This window comes from Triticum urartu, chromosome 3 (genome assembly GCF_003073215.2).
Source record: "Triticum urartu cultivar G1812 chromosome 3, Tu2.1, whole genome shotgun sequence".
NCBI lineage: Eukaryota > Viridiplantae > Streptophyta > Magnoliopsida > Poales > Poaceae > Triticum > Triticum urartu.
Window position 1 is genome coordinate 106,467,889 of NC_053024.1, and position 13,763 is coordinate 106,481,651.

Sequence of the window (13,763 nt, forward strand, 5' to 3'; positions counted from 1 at the left end):
GACAACGGCGTCCAGGCTGGACGCTATTGCGAATGATGTCCATGGCTGGATGCTGTTATAAACAACGTCCAGTTATGTGGTTCGGTCAGGTGCTCTTGTTTTAACTATATTGAAAGTATTTCCTTTAATAGATTTAATATGTGAGCTTTGGTTTTTTTGTAATGGTTGTGAGGCATCGATAACAAATCACTGAAATGCCCATTTGTTCCATTCTAGACCAGTTTGCTTTTGCCAAATTAGAGGAGAAATAGTCTTAACACACATGAATGTATGTATTTCTAATTCATTAGCTACTAAAACTGTCGCAAGAAAGTCTAATTGTGCATTCTACACCTAAGTCGTGATTGCTTTCTGGGCTGCCTTGAGGGCGAAAGCTTCCAGCAATTCAACCATGGACAGTGTGCTCCGGTACACTCCTTGCTACTAAGAAAACAACTCGAGTGGTGAGCTAGTCAGGAGGCCTCCCCTCTTTCCCCTCTCCCTTCTGTGTCGCTCCCGTGAGCTATCGAGGGTAACCCTAGCCACCGTCGTCGGGGTTCCCCCTCCCACTCTCCCTCCTCCCTAATCGTTGAAAAAGGGCGTGGTCGGGCAAAGCCCGGTCGGCGTAGGCGGCGACGGGGAAGTTTTGTCTTCCATGCACAGGAGGTCAGGCCTGGGCCAGATCGAGCAGGCATGGACACCGCCTTGGAAAACGGACGTGCTGGTGCGCCGAAGCGGTTACAGATGGTGTTGTGGCGGCGGTGTGATGGGCGGCATGGTGGCATGGGCAGCGCAGGCTGCGAACGGCACATGTTGCTAGGTGCGGCGGCGTGGGTCATGGGTGGAGCTGGGTGCGAGCAGCTACCCCTGCCATGGGCGTCCGGGCGGCATGGTGTCCGGTGTTCAGCGACCAATAGTGGTCTCGGAGATGGAGAGTGTGTGCGATAGGGTAATCCTTGTTTGGCTTGCACCAGGCCAATGGCAGCGGCAACTGTAGACGTGGTTACCTTCGTGAAGGCGGCGTTGCGGCTACTCTCCTCCTTCGGTTTGCTCGTGAAACCCATGATTTTTTTGAATTGGCGGTGGCGGTGCTCCGGTGTCGTACCCTTCCTGAAGGCACCGTCTTGGAGTCCATGATTCATCGGGTGCAACGTCGTCTCTTTGTGACACCTCTGTCATGGTGGAGTACTCCGACCGCTTCTTGTAGGACACTCTTTGTATTCTTGTTGTGATCTTGGAGTGGGTTGTGGTGGTGTCGCTGTTATTTTGCATTGTTATATCCTGTCTCGTGTGTATATGGTATGGTGTCGAGTTGTATGATCGTTGTGTTATCTATAAAGCGGGGTGTGAGCCTTTTTCGGTAGAAAACAACTCGAGTTCATGCCAACATGCACAGATATTCACGCACAAATTCACAACGCATCCACTCACATGGTTATGCATGCCTAGTGTAGGAGAGCGAAAAGGATGGGGAGAGGGCTCACGCTGACATGTTAGTAGTTAGTGTTGCTAGAGATGGCTCCGAGCGTAACAGGTAAGAGGTCGGGGCGGTCCTTGCTGAGGAGGATATGGCTGTCAGAGATGGATAGCCATGGCCCCGGCAGCAACGGGGGTTTAGCGGATCACCATTGCGAGCGAGGCACGACGATGGGAATTGGCAAAGAGGGATAACAAGGAGCGAAATGAGGGTGGTGCGTTGCTAGAGTGCCATTTTCGGTGGGCTAGAGGTGGCGGAGTCTAGCTTTGCTCCTGCGGAAGTTGCTGCGGGTACAAGTCGAAGACCGGAGATAGCCGGACAGGGTCTGGTCGAACCAAACACAGTGGACGCTGTTTATAAGAGTGTCCAGCTTTGGACGTTGTTGGTATTGGCGTCCAGCCCTGGCCGTTATTATTCCTAGCATCCTTCCTATTTTTCGAATTTCTCATTAGTGTTTCTTAGTTTCAGAATTACTGGAATATTAATTATCAATAATAAAAATTTCGGGATTAGGCTCAATCGAGCCGTTTTGCACTTATAGATAGAGGTTTCATGACTTATAAAACCTAATACGCATGTAGCCATCGCTCCTTACCTCGCAGGGTTGTAAGCAAACTCTAGCGCGGGCATCACTAATCATCACAGGAGCAACATCGTCTCACTGGCTACTCATCATTAGGATCATTCGCTCGTCATTAGGATCATCCACTCGACCTATGAATGGCGCATGTGAGTTGTTCCAAGTACTCGTTGAATCTTCTTCATTTGCTATTCTGTATAATTTATTCAGTGGTTACAAGGGTACATTGTATAGATGACTTGGTTGTTACTCTTGGGTAATATAATTGGTAATTGCCTAGTTTATGAGAATAGATAAGTCAACCTTGAGTTGGTGGCCGCGCTTTTGCTTCTACATGCCGATGCACCGCTGCCAGTACTTCTAGGAGCATGGCGTGCCGGCGCCATAGCTCAATGTGAACCTACCATAAGGGTGCCAACTCAACCTCGATAGGGTTCCGGTGCCGGCCCTGCCAGCCTCAGGCCACGCGTAGCTGATCCACCACCACCCGTGCTCTACTACCGTCGACATTCGCCGTGACCCAACGTACACGGTGGATTCGCCAAAGGGGGATGTGTGGTTCGCCACCAAGAACAGCCAGCGTTGTCGGTAGTGCTTCGAGTGTGCGTTCGATGCACCGCGCGCACTCGCCGCTCCACCACCACTGCTGGTCGTGGTAGGCAGAGCAGCAGCTGGCAACCTTCCAACAGGCGTTCCCGTGGATGGTGGCGCCAATCTACATCAACCTGACCAAGGAGGAGGAGGACAACGACGACGCTGCCTAGATCTACTGCCCGTAGCTGACTATTTTCTAGTTTTCATTTATTTTTTAGATTAAATAATATAAATAAGACTTCTGTTGGCTGTTTTATTTTTCAAAATTTCCAAAAGCTAGCACAAATGTGATATGCTTCCGACCGTGTTGGACGCACCTACGAACCGGCAGACAAAAACGAACACTGGCGTCCACCTGACCAACCTAAATGAATAAAGAACGAAGAAAATCTGCGTCAATTTGGGTCGCCTTGGAATTTCCCTCGGACGGAGGCCAAGTTCAACACATGAGACGCTGCTAACAATAGCGTTCAGGTGTGGACGTGATTCACAACAGCGACCAGGCCTAGACGCTACTAATCGTTGCCTCCTTCCTATTTTTCAAAATTCCAACTTATCATTACTAGTTTCGGAATTACATAATGACACTTATCGTTTCAGGGATGGCCTACTGTCCACTTTGTTGGAAATATGCCCTAGAGGCAATAATAAATTGGTTATTATTATATTTCCTTGTTCATGATAATCGTTTATTATCCATGCTAGAATTGTATTGATAGGAAACTCACATACATGTGTGGATACATAGACAACACCATGTCCCTAGTAAGCCTCTAGTTGACTAGCTCTTTAATCCATAGATGGTTACAGTTTCCTGACCATGGACATTGGATGTCGTTGATAACGGGATCACATCATTAGGAAAATGATGTGATGGACAAGACCCAATCCTAAGCCTAGCACAAAGATCGTGTAGTTCGTATGCTAAAGCTTTTCTAATGTCATGTATCATTTCCTTAGACCATGAGATTGTGCAACTCCCGGATACCGTAGGAGTGCTTTGGGTGTGCCAAACGTCACAACGTAACTGGGTGCCTATAAAGGTTCACTACAGGTATCTCCGAAAGTGTCTGTTGGGTTGGCACGAATCGAGACTAGGATTTGTCACTCCATGTAAACGGAGAGGTATCTCTGGGCCCACTCGGTAGGACATCATCATAATGTGCACAATGTTATCAAGGAGTTGATCACGGGATGATGTGTTATGGAACGAGTAAAGAGACTTGTTGGTAACGAGATTGAACAAGGTATCGGGATACCGACGATCGAATCTCGGGCAAGTATCGTACCGCTAGACAAAGGGAATTGTATACGGGATTGATTAAGTCCTTGACATCGTGGTTCATCCGATGAGATCATCGTGGAACATGTGGGAGCCAACATGGGTATCCAGATCCCGGTATTGGTTATTGGCCGGAGAGGTGTGTCGGTCATGTCTGCATGGTTCCCGAACCCGTAGGGTCTACACACTTAAGGTTCGATGACGCTAGGGTTATAGGGAAAGTATGTACGTGGTTACCGAATGTTGTTCGGAGTCCCGGATGAGATCCTGGACATCACGAGGAGTTCCGGAATGGTCCGTAGGTAAATATTTATATATGGGAAGTCCTGTTTTGGTCACCGGAAAAGTTTCGGGTGCTACCGGTAACGTACCGGGACCACCGGGAGGGTTCCGGGGGTCCACCAGGTGGGGCTACCTGCCCCAGAGGGCTGCGTGGGCCAAGTGTGAGAGGGGACCAGCCCCAGGTGGGCTGGTGCGCCCACCCACCAGCGCCTAAGGCGAAGAGAGAAGGGAAAAGGGGGAAACCCTAGGCTCAGATGGGCCTAATGCCCACCTAGTGGTGCGCCCCCCTCTCTCCCCCCTTGGCCGCCCCCTAGATGGGATCTAGGGCTGGCCGCCACCCCTAGGGGTGGAAACCTAGGTGGGGGCGCAGCCCCTCCCCTCCCCCTATATATACTTGAGGTTTTGGGCTGCCAGAGACACGAAAACATCTCCTTCTTGGCGCAGCCCTACCCTCCTTCCTCCTCGTCTCTCGTAGTGCTTGGCGAAGCCCTGCTGGAGTCCCGCGCTCCTCTACCACCACCACGCCGTCGTGCTGCTGCTGGATGGAGTCTTCCCCAACCTCTCCTTCTCCCCTTGCTGGATCAAGGCGTAGAAGACGTCACCAGGCTGTATGTGTGTTGAACACGGAGGTGCCGTCCGTTCGGCACTAGGATCATCGGTGATTTGGATCACGACGAGTACGACTCTATCAACCCCGTTCACTTGAACGCTTCCGCTTGGCGATCTACAAGGGTATGTAGATGCACTCTCCTTCCCCTCGTTGCTAGATTACTACATAGATTGATCTTGGTGATGCGTAGAAAATTTTGAATTTCTGCTACGTTCCCCAACAGTGGCATCATGAGCTAGGTCTATGCGTAGTTTCTATGCACGAGTAGAACACAAGTTGTTGTGGGCGTCGATTTTGTCAATTTGCTTGCCGTTACTAGTCTTATCTTGATTCGGCGGCATCGTGGGATGAAGCGGCCCGGACCGACCTTACACGTACTCTTACGTGAGACTGGTTCCACCGACTGACATGCACTAGTTGCATAAGGTGGCTAGCGGGTGTCTGTCTCTCCCACTTTAGTCGGATCGGATTCGATGAAAAGGGTCCTTATGAAGGGTAAATAGAAATTGGCATATCACGTTGTGGTTTTTGCGTAGGTAAGAAACGTTCTTGCTAGAAACCTATAGCAGCCACGTAAAAACTTGCAACAACAATTAGAGGACGTCTAACTTGTTTTTGCAGCATATGCCTTGTGATGTGATATGGCCAAAAGGATGTGATGAATGATATATGTGATGTATGAGATTGATCATGTTCTTGTAATAGGAATCACGACTTGCATGTCGATGAGTATGACAACCGGCAGGAGCCATAGGAGTTGTCTTAATTTATTTATGACCTGCGTGTCAACATAAACATCATGTAATTACTTTACTTTATTGATAAAGCGTTAGCCATAGTAGTAGAAGTAATAGATGATGAGACAACTTCAAGAAGACACGATGATGGAGATCATGATGATGGAGATCATGGTGTCATGCCGGTGACAACAATGATCATGGAGCCCCGAAGATGGAGATTAAAAGGAGCAAAATGATATTGGCCATATCATGTCACTATTTGATTGCATGTGATGTTTATCATGTTTTACATCTTATTTGCTTAGAACGACGGTAGCTTAAATAAGATGATCCCTCACTAAAATTTCAAGAAAAGTGTTCCCCCTAACTGTGCACCGTTGTGAAGGTTCGTTGTTTCGAAGCACCACGTGATGATCGGGTGTGATAGATTCTAACGTTCGAATACAACGGGTGTAAGCCAGATTTACACAGCAAAAACACTTAGGTTGACTTGACGAGCCTAGCATGTACAGACATGGCCTCGAAACACGGAAGACCGAAAGGTCGAGCATGAGTCGTATAGAAGATACGATCAACATGAAGATGTTCACCAATGTTGACTAGTCTGTCTCACGTGATGATCGGACACGGCCTAGTTGACTCGGATCATGTTTCACTTAGATGACTAGAGGGATGTCTATCTGAGTGGGAGTTCATTAGATGAACTCGATTATCATGAACATAGTCTAAATTGTCTTTGCAAATATGTTGTAGATAAATAGCTCACGTTGTAGCTCCCTGTTTCAATACGTTCCTAGAGAAAGATTAAGTTGAAAGATATTGTAAGCAATGATGCGTACTAGGTCCGTAGTCCGAGGAGTGTCCTCACTGCTACACAGAAGGCTTACGTCTTTGATGCACCGCTCGATGTGCAAACCCCTACAACGTCATCTGTGGATGTTGTGAACACCTTACAGATACATCCTGATGACTACATGATAGTTTAGTGCACCATAATTTATGGCTTAGAATCGGGATTCCAATGACGTTTTGAACGCCATAGAACATATGAGATGTTCCAAGAGCTGAAATTGGGATTTCAGGCTCATGCCCGTGATTGAGAGGTGTGAAACCTCTGACAAGTTCTTTTGCCAACAAGGTGGAGGAGAATAGCTCAGCTAGTGAGCATGTGCTCAGAATGTCTGGGTGCTACAATCACTTAAATCAAGTGGGAGTTAAACTTCCAGATAAGATAGTGATTGATAGAGTTCTCTAGCCACTATCACTAAGCTACTAGATCTTTGTGATGAACTATGACATGCAAGGGGTGGAGTTGATCCCGGAGCTGTTCGCGGTGCTTAAGACCGTAAAGGGTAGAAATCAAGAAGGAGCATCAAGTGTTGATGGTTTAACAAGACCACTGGTTTCAAGAAGGGCAAGGGCTAGAAGGGAAACTTCATGGATGGTAAACCAGTTGCCGCTCCAGTGAAGGAACCCAAGGTTGAACCCAAACCCGAGACTAAGTGCTTCTATTGTAAGGGGAACGGTCACTGGTAGCGGAATTACCCCAAATGCATGGTAGATAAGAAGGCTGGCAACTTCAACAAAGTATATACGTGTTATTAATGTGTACCTCGCTAGTACTCCTGGTAGCACCTGGGTATTGGATACTGGTTCAGTTGCTATTACTGGTGACTTGAAGCAAAAGCTACAGACTAAACGGAGACTGGCTAAGGGCGAGGTGATGATGTGTGTTGGAAGTGTTTCCAAAGTTGATGAGATCACCATCGCACGCTCCATCTGCCTTCGGGATTAGTATCGAACCTAGATAAATGTTATCAGGTGTCTACGTTGAGCATGAATATGATTAGATCATGTTCATTGCAATATGGTCATTCATTTAAGTTAGAGAATAATGGTTATTCTGTTTACATGAATGATACCTTTCATGGTCATGCACCATATGTGAATGGTTCATTGAATCTCGGTCGTGGTAATACACATGTTCACGCCAAAAGATGTAGAGTTAATAATGATAGTACCACTTTCTCGTGGCACTGCCGCTTAGGTCATATTGGCGTAAGATGCATGAAGAAACTCCATGTCGATTGATGTTTGGAGTCACTTGATTTTGAATCACTTGACACATGCGAGCCATGCCTCATGGGTAGGATGACTAAGACCCCGCTTTCAGGTACAATGAAATGGGCAAGTGACTTGTTGGAAATCATACATGCTGATGCGTGTGATCCAATGAGAATTGAAGCGTGCGGTGGATATCGCTATTTTCTCATCTTCACTGACGATTTGAGTAGATATAGGTATATTTACTTGATGAAGCACAAGTCTGAAACATTTGAAAAGTTCAAGCGATTTCAGAGTGAAGTTAAGAATCATCATAACAAGAAGATCAAATTCCTACGATCTGATCAATGAAAATATCTGAGTTATGAGTTTGGCAAACACTTAAGACATTGTGGAATTGTTTCACAGTTGAAGCCACCTAGAACACCACTGGGTTATGGTGTGTCCGGACGTCGTAATCGAACCTTATGAGATATGGTGCGATCTATGATGTCTCTTATCAATCTACCGTTTTCATTTTGAGGTTATGCGTTAGAGACAGATGCATTCACTTTAGATAGGACACCATTTAAGTCCGTTGAGACAGCGTCGTATGAACATTGGTTTGCCAAGAAACCAAAGTTGTCATTTCTTAATGTTTGGGGCTGCGATGCTTAAGGCTTCAGCCGGAGAAGCTCGAACCCAAAGCGGACAAACACATCTTCATAGGATACCCAAAGGTGAAAGTTGGGTATACCTTCTATCTCAGATCCAAGGGCAAATTGTTTGTCACTAAGAACAGGCCCTTTCTCGAGAAGGAGTTTCTCTCGAAAGAATTGAGTGGGAGGAAGATAGAACTTGATGAGGTTGTCGAACCTTTATTTCAACCAGAGAATGATGCAACACAGAAAGATGTTTTATGTGGCACCTACGTCTGTTGAATAGGAAGTTAATGATAGTGATCATGAAGCTTCGGATCAAGTTGCTATCGAACCTCGTAGGTCGACAAGGATATGTACTACTCCTAAGTGGTACGGTAATCCTGTCTTAGACATCATGTTGTTAGACAACAATGAACCTACGATCTATGGAGAAGCGATGGTGGGCCCATATTCCGACAAATGGTTAGAAGCCATGAAATCCGAGATAGGATTCATATATCAGAACAAAGTATGGACTTTGGTGGACTTTCCCGATGATCGGCAAGCCATTGAGATAAATGGATCTTTAAGAAGAAGACGGATGTGGGCGGTAATGTTACCGTCTATGAAGCTCGACTTGTGGGAAAGAGTCTTTTCACAAGTTCAAGGAGTTGACTACGATGAGAATTTCTCACCCGTAGCGATGCTTGAGTCCGTCGGAATTATGATAGCATTAGCTGTATTTTTCGATTATGAAATCTTACAGATGGATGTCAAAACAAGTTTTCTTACCAGTTTTTTGTAAGAAAAGTTGTATGTGATACAATAAAGGGTTTTGTCGATCCTAAGGATGCTAAAAAGTATGCTGGCTCCAGCGATCCTTCTATGGACTAGAGAAAGCATCTCGGAATCGGAATATATGCTTTGATGGAGTGATCAAAGCTTTTAGGTTTATACAATGTTTGCTAGAAACTTGTATTTACAAGAAAGTGAGTGGGAGCACTACAACATTTCTGATAAGTATATGTGGATGACATATTGTTGATTCGAAATGATGTAGAATTTCTAGAAAGCATAAACGGTTGTTTGAAGAGTGTTTTTCAAAGGAAGACCTGGATAAAGCTGCTTACATATTGGGCATCAAGATCTATAGAAATAGATCAAAACGCCTGATGATACTTTCAAAGAACGCACACCTTGACATGTTTTTGAAGGAGTTCAAAATAGATCAGTCAAAGAAGGGGTTCTTACCTGAGTTGTAAGGTGTGAAGTTGAGTAAGACTCAAAGCTTGACCACAGCAGAAGAAAGAGGAAGGATGAAGGTCGTCCCCTATGCTCTTGTCATAGGCTCTATACGGTATGCCATGATGAGTACCGCACCTGATGTGTGCCTTGCCACATGTCTGGCAAGAGGGTACAAAGGTGATCTAGGACTGGATCACCAGATAGCGGTCAAAATTGTCCTTAGAGGAATAAGGAAATGTTTCTCGGTTATGGAGGTGATAAAGAGTTCGACATAAAGAGTTACGTCGATGCAAGCTTAACACCTATCCGGATAGCTCTTAGTAGAGATACCAGATACGTATAATGAAGCAACAATTTGGAATAGCTCCAAGTGGAACGTGGTAGCAACATCTACGATATAAAGTTTTGCGAAATACATAGGGATCTGAATATGGCAAGACCCGTTGACTACAACCTCTCTCACAAGCATAACATGATCAAACCCAGAACTCTTTGAGTGTTTATCACATAGTGATGAGAACTAGATCATTGAGTCTAGTAAACTCTTGGATGTTGGTCACATGGCGATGTGACCTGTGAGTGTTAATCCCATGGCGATGTGAACTAGATTATTGACTCTAGTGCAAGTGGGAGACTGTTGGAAATATGCCCTAGAGGCAATAATAAATTGGTTATTATTATATTTCCTTGTTCATGATAATCGTTTATTATCCATGCTAGAATTGTATTGATAGGAAACTCACATACATGTGTGGATACATAGACAACACCATGTCCCTAGTAAGCCTCTAGTTGACTAGCTCGTTGATCAATAGATGGTTACAGTTTCCTGACCATGGACATTGGATGTCGTTGATAACGGGATCACATCATTAGGAGAATGATGTGATGGACAAGACCCAATCCTAAGCCTAGCACAAAGATCGTGTAGTTCGTATGCTAAAGCTTTTCTAATGTCAAGTATCATTTCCTTAGACCATGAGATTGTGCAACTCCCGGATACCGTAGGAGTGCTTTGGGTGTGCCAAACGTCACAACGTAACTGGGTGGCTATAAAGGTTCACTACAGGTATCTCCGAAAGTGTCTGTTGGGTTGGCACGAATCGAGACTGGGATTTGTCACTCCGTGTAAACGGAGAGGTATCTCTGGGCCCACTCGGTAGGACATCATCATAATGTGCACAATGTGATCAAGGAGTTGATCACGGGATGATGTGTTACAGAACGAGTAAAGAGACTTGCCGGTAACGAGATTGAACAAGGTATCGGGATACCGACGATCGAATCTCGGGCAAGTATCGTACCGTTAGACAAAGAGAATTGTATACGGGATTGATTAAGTCCTTGACATTGTGGTTCATCCGATGAGATCATCATGGAACATGTGGGAGCCAACATGGGTATCTAGATCCCGCTGTTGGATATTGGCCGGAGAGGTGTGTCGGTCATGTCTGCATGGTTCCCGAACCCGTAGGGTCTACACACTTAAGGTTCGATGACGCTAGGGTTATAGGGAAAGTATGTACGCGGTTACCGAATATTGTTCGGAGTCCCGGATGAGATCCCGGACATCACGAGGAGTTCCGGAATGGTCCGGAGGTAAAGATTTATATATGGGAAGTCCTGTTTTGGTCACCGGAAAAGTTTCAGGTGCTATCGGTAACGTACCGGGACCACCGGGAGGGTCCCGGGGGTCCACCAGGTGGGGCTACCTGCCCCAGAGGGCTGCGTGGGCCAAGGGTGAGAGGGGACCAGCCCCAGGTGGGCTGGTGTGCCCCCCCACCAGGGCCCAAGGCGAAGAGAGAAGGGAAAAGGGGGAAACCCTAGGCTCAGATGGGCCTAAGGCCCACCTAGTGGTGTGCCCCCCCTCTCTCCCCCCTTGGCTGCCCCCTAGATGGGATCTAGGGCTGGCCGCCACCCCTAGGGGTGGAAACCTAGGTGGGGCGCAGCCCCTCCCCTCCCCCTATATATACTTGAGGTTTTGGGCTGCCAGAGACACGAAAACATCTCCTTCTTGGCGCAGCCCTACCCCTCTTCCTCCTCGTCTCTTGTAGTGCTTGGCGAAGCCCTGCTGGAGTCCCGCGCTCCTCCACCACCACCACGCCGTCGTGCTGCTGCTGGATGGAGTCTTCCCCAACCTCTCCTTCTCCCCTTGCTGGATCAAGGCGTAGGAGACGTCACCGGGCTGTACGTGTGTTGAACACGGAGGTGCCGTCCGTTCGGCACTAGGATCATCGGTGATTTGGATCACGACGAGTACGACTCCATCAACCCCGTTCACTTGAACGCTTCCGCTTAGCGATCTACAAGCGTATGTAGATGCACTCTCCTTCCCCTCGTTGCTAGATTACTACATAGACCGATCTTGGTGATGCGTAGAAAATTTTGAATTTCTGCTACGTTCCCCAACACACTTATCGTTACAGTAGGCCATCCCTGATGGTACCAGTACTTTGCTACCGGCTAGCCTAGCGGGTGGTGACATGGATCCGACTTGAGGGCGGATCGGTAGTTTCTCTCTCTTACTTTTGCAGGTAAGGACATCTCCGAGGCGTGACAATAAGGCCAACCCCACCGCGCGACCTCATCCTGTCCGGCCCCGTCCGTTTGGGGTAAAGAGGACAAACGAGGCGGCCCAGCGCGCGACGGTCCGGACCCATCTGGTCCGTTTTGTATCCGGGCCGACCCATTTCAAGCGCATTTTTGCATCGGGTTTGGGTCGCCGCAGACACCGAACGGACGCGCCGCTCGTCCGCGTCTGACCGCGTGGCGGGGCGGCCACCTATCTCCCGCCCGCCAACATCAATGCGCATGGGTGGCAGACCCCACCTGTCATCGGCCCAGTGGAAGGTCGCCGTCCTTCTTAAATGGGGAACCCGTGGACCGGTCGTCGTCCACACTGCCCCACTTCATCCAGCGGCCTCCTCGAAACCCGACCGCGCTAAACCCTAGCCCCCTCCCTTGTCGAGCTCGCTGGTCGGCCACCCTCGACCCCATGGGCTTCTGGAACCGTAAGGGGAAGCACGACCGCTAGGCCGGCTCCTCGTCGGGGCGCCGCGCCGGCTCCGGGAAGAAGGAGGCCGCATCACCATCACGTCGGGCCCCCGCGCCGACGGCTTTCTCCATCGCCCCCACGTCCGCCGGCGAGCGCGACCGGCACTACGTCTGCGCGTCGGTGTGCCGCCGTTATTGGGAGACGAGGACGCCGCTCTCCTGGAGCGACGTCTATCTCCCCAATAACTGGCATCTCTCCGCCGACCGGATCCCGATCCCGCCGGTCCCGACGAGCGGCCGTGCGCGCGACAAGGAGATCGAGCGCCGCCGCCGCCGCCTCCTCCCCGACGACCTCTTCTACGACCCCAGGTACGCCCCCGACTCCGTGCTCTGGGACACCTGGTTTCGTGACGAGCATGACACCAGGCGCGCGTCGTTCTTCGCTGGCACCTCGACGAGGCCGCGGCGGCCACGACAGGAGCGCGCAGTGCCTGCTCCCCAGGAGCGCGGGCGTAGGCGGGTGCGCGGCGTCACGCCCACGCCGTCGCCTTCGCCGTCTCCATCGCCACCACCACCTCCTCGCATGACGGAGGAGGAGGAGGCCCGTCTCATGGCACGTGTCATGGAGGACTCCATGTACACGCACGATGAGCGGCAATGGGAGGGCCTGGAGGAGATGACGGCCCGCTCCGCTGCCGGCGAGGTAGCCATCCCCGAGGAGGAGGCGACGGAGGAGGAGCCGGTGGCCGCGTTCCACCCGGGTCTGCTGGGCCAGGGGTGGGGCTGGTCCTGCACTGCACCGAAGATGGCCGCCGCCGTGGGCGTGGACTGGTGCGCCACTCCGCCGCGGTCACCGGAGCGGGAGGCGTTGCCACGGGAGGAGGTCGTGCAAGCACCTCCTGCCATCCAGCCTGCCCCCGTCTACCACGCACCGCCGGCCTACGTGGACCTCGTCAGCGACGACGACGACGCCAGCGGGCACTGAAGATGGCGACGGCGACTGCATCGACGAGCACGGGCAGGAGCGCGCTGGCGGTGGCCGTTTTTTATTTTCTTTTTTATGTTTAATTATGTCAAGTTGGACGTGAAACTGGGCCGTTTTGTGGCCGACCCTAACTAAGTTTTATGTTTATTAAACCGCGCTTATTTAACTTTTTTAGTCATTTTATTTACATTTTTCTATTTTTTTTAAATCATGTCCAACGTGGACGTGATTTGGGGTGCGGCCGCGCAGTGGGCGCACGCACGACCCAACGGACAAGACCGGACACGGGCGAACCCATCGCCGCCCCAAAG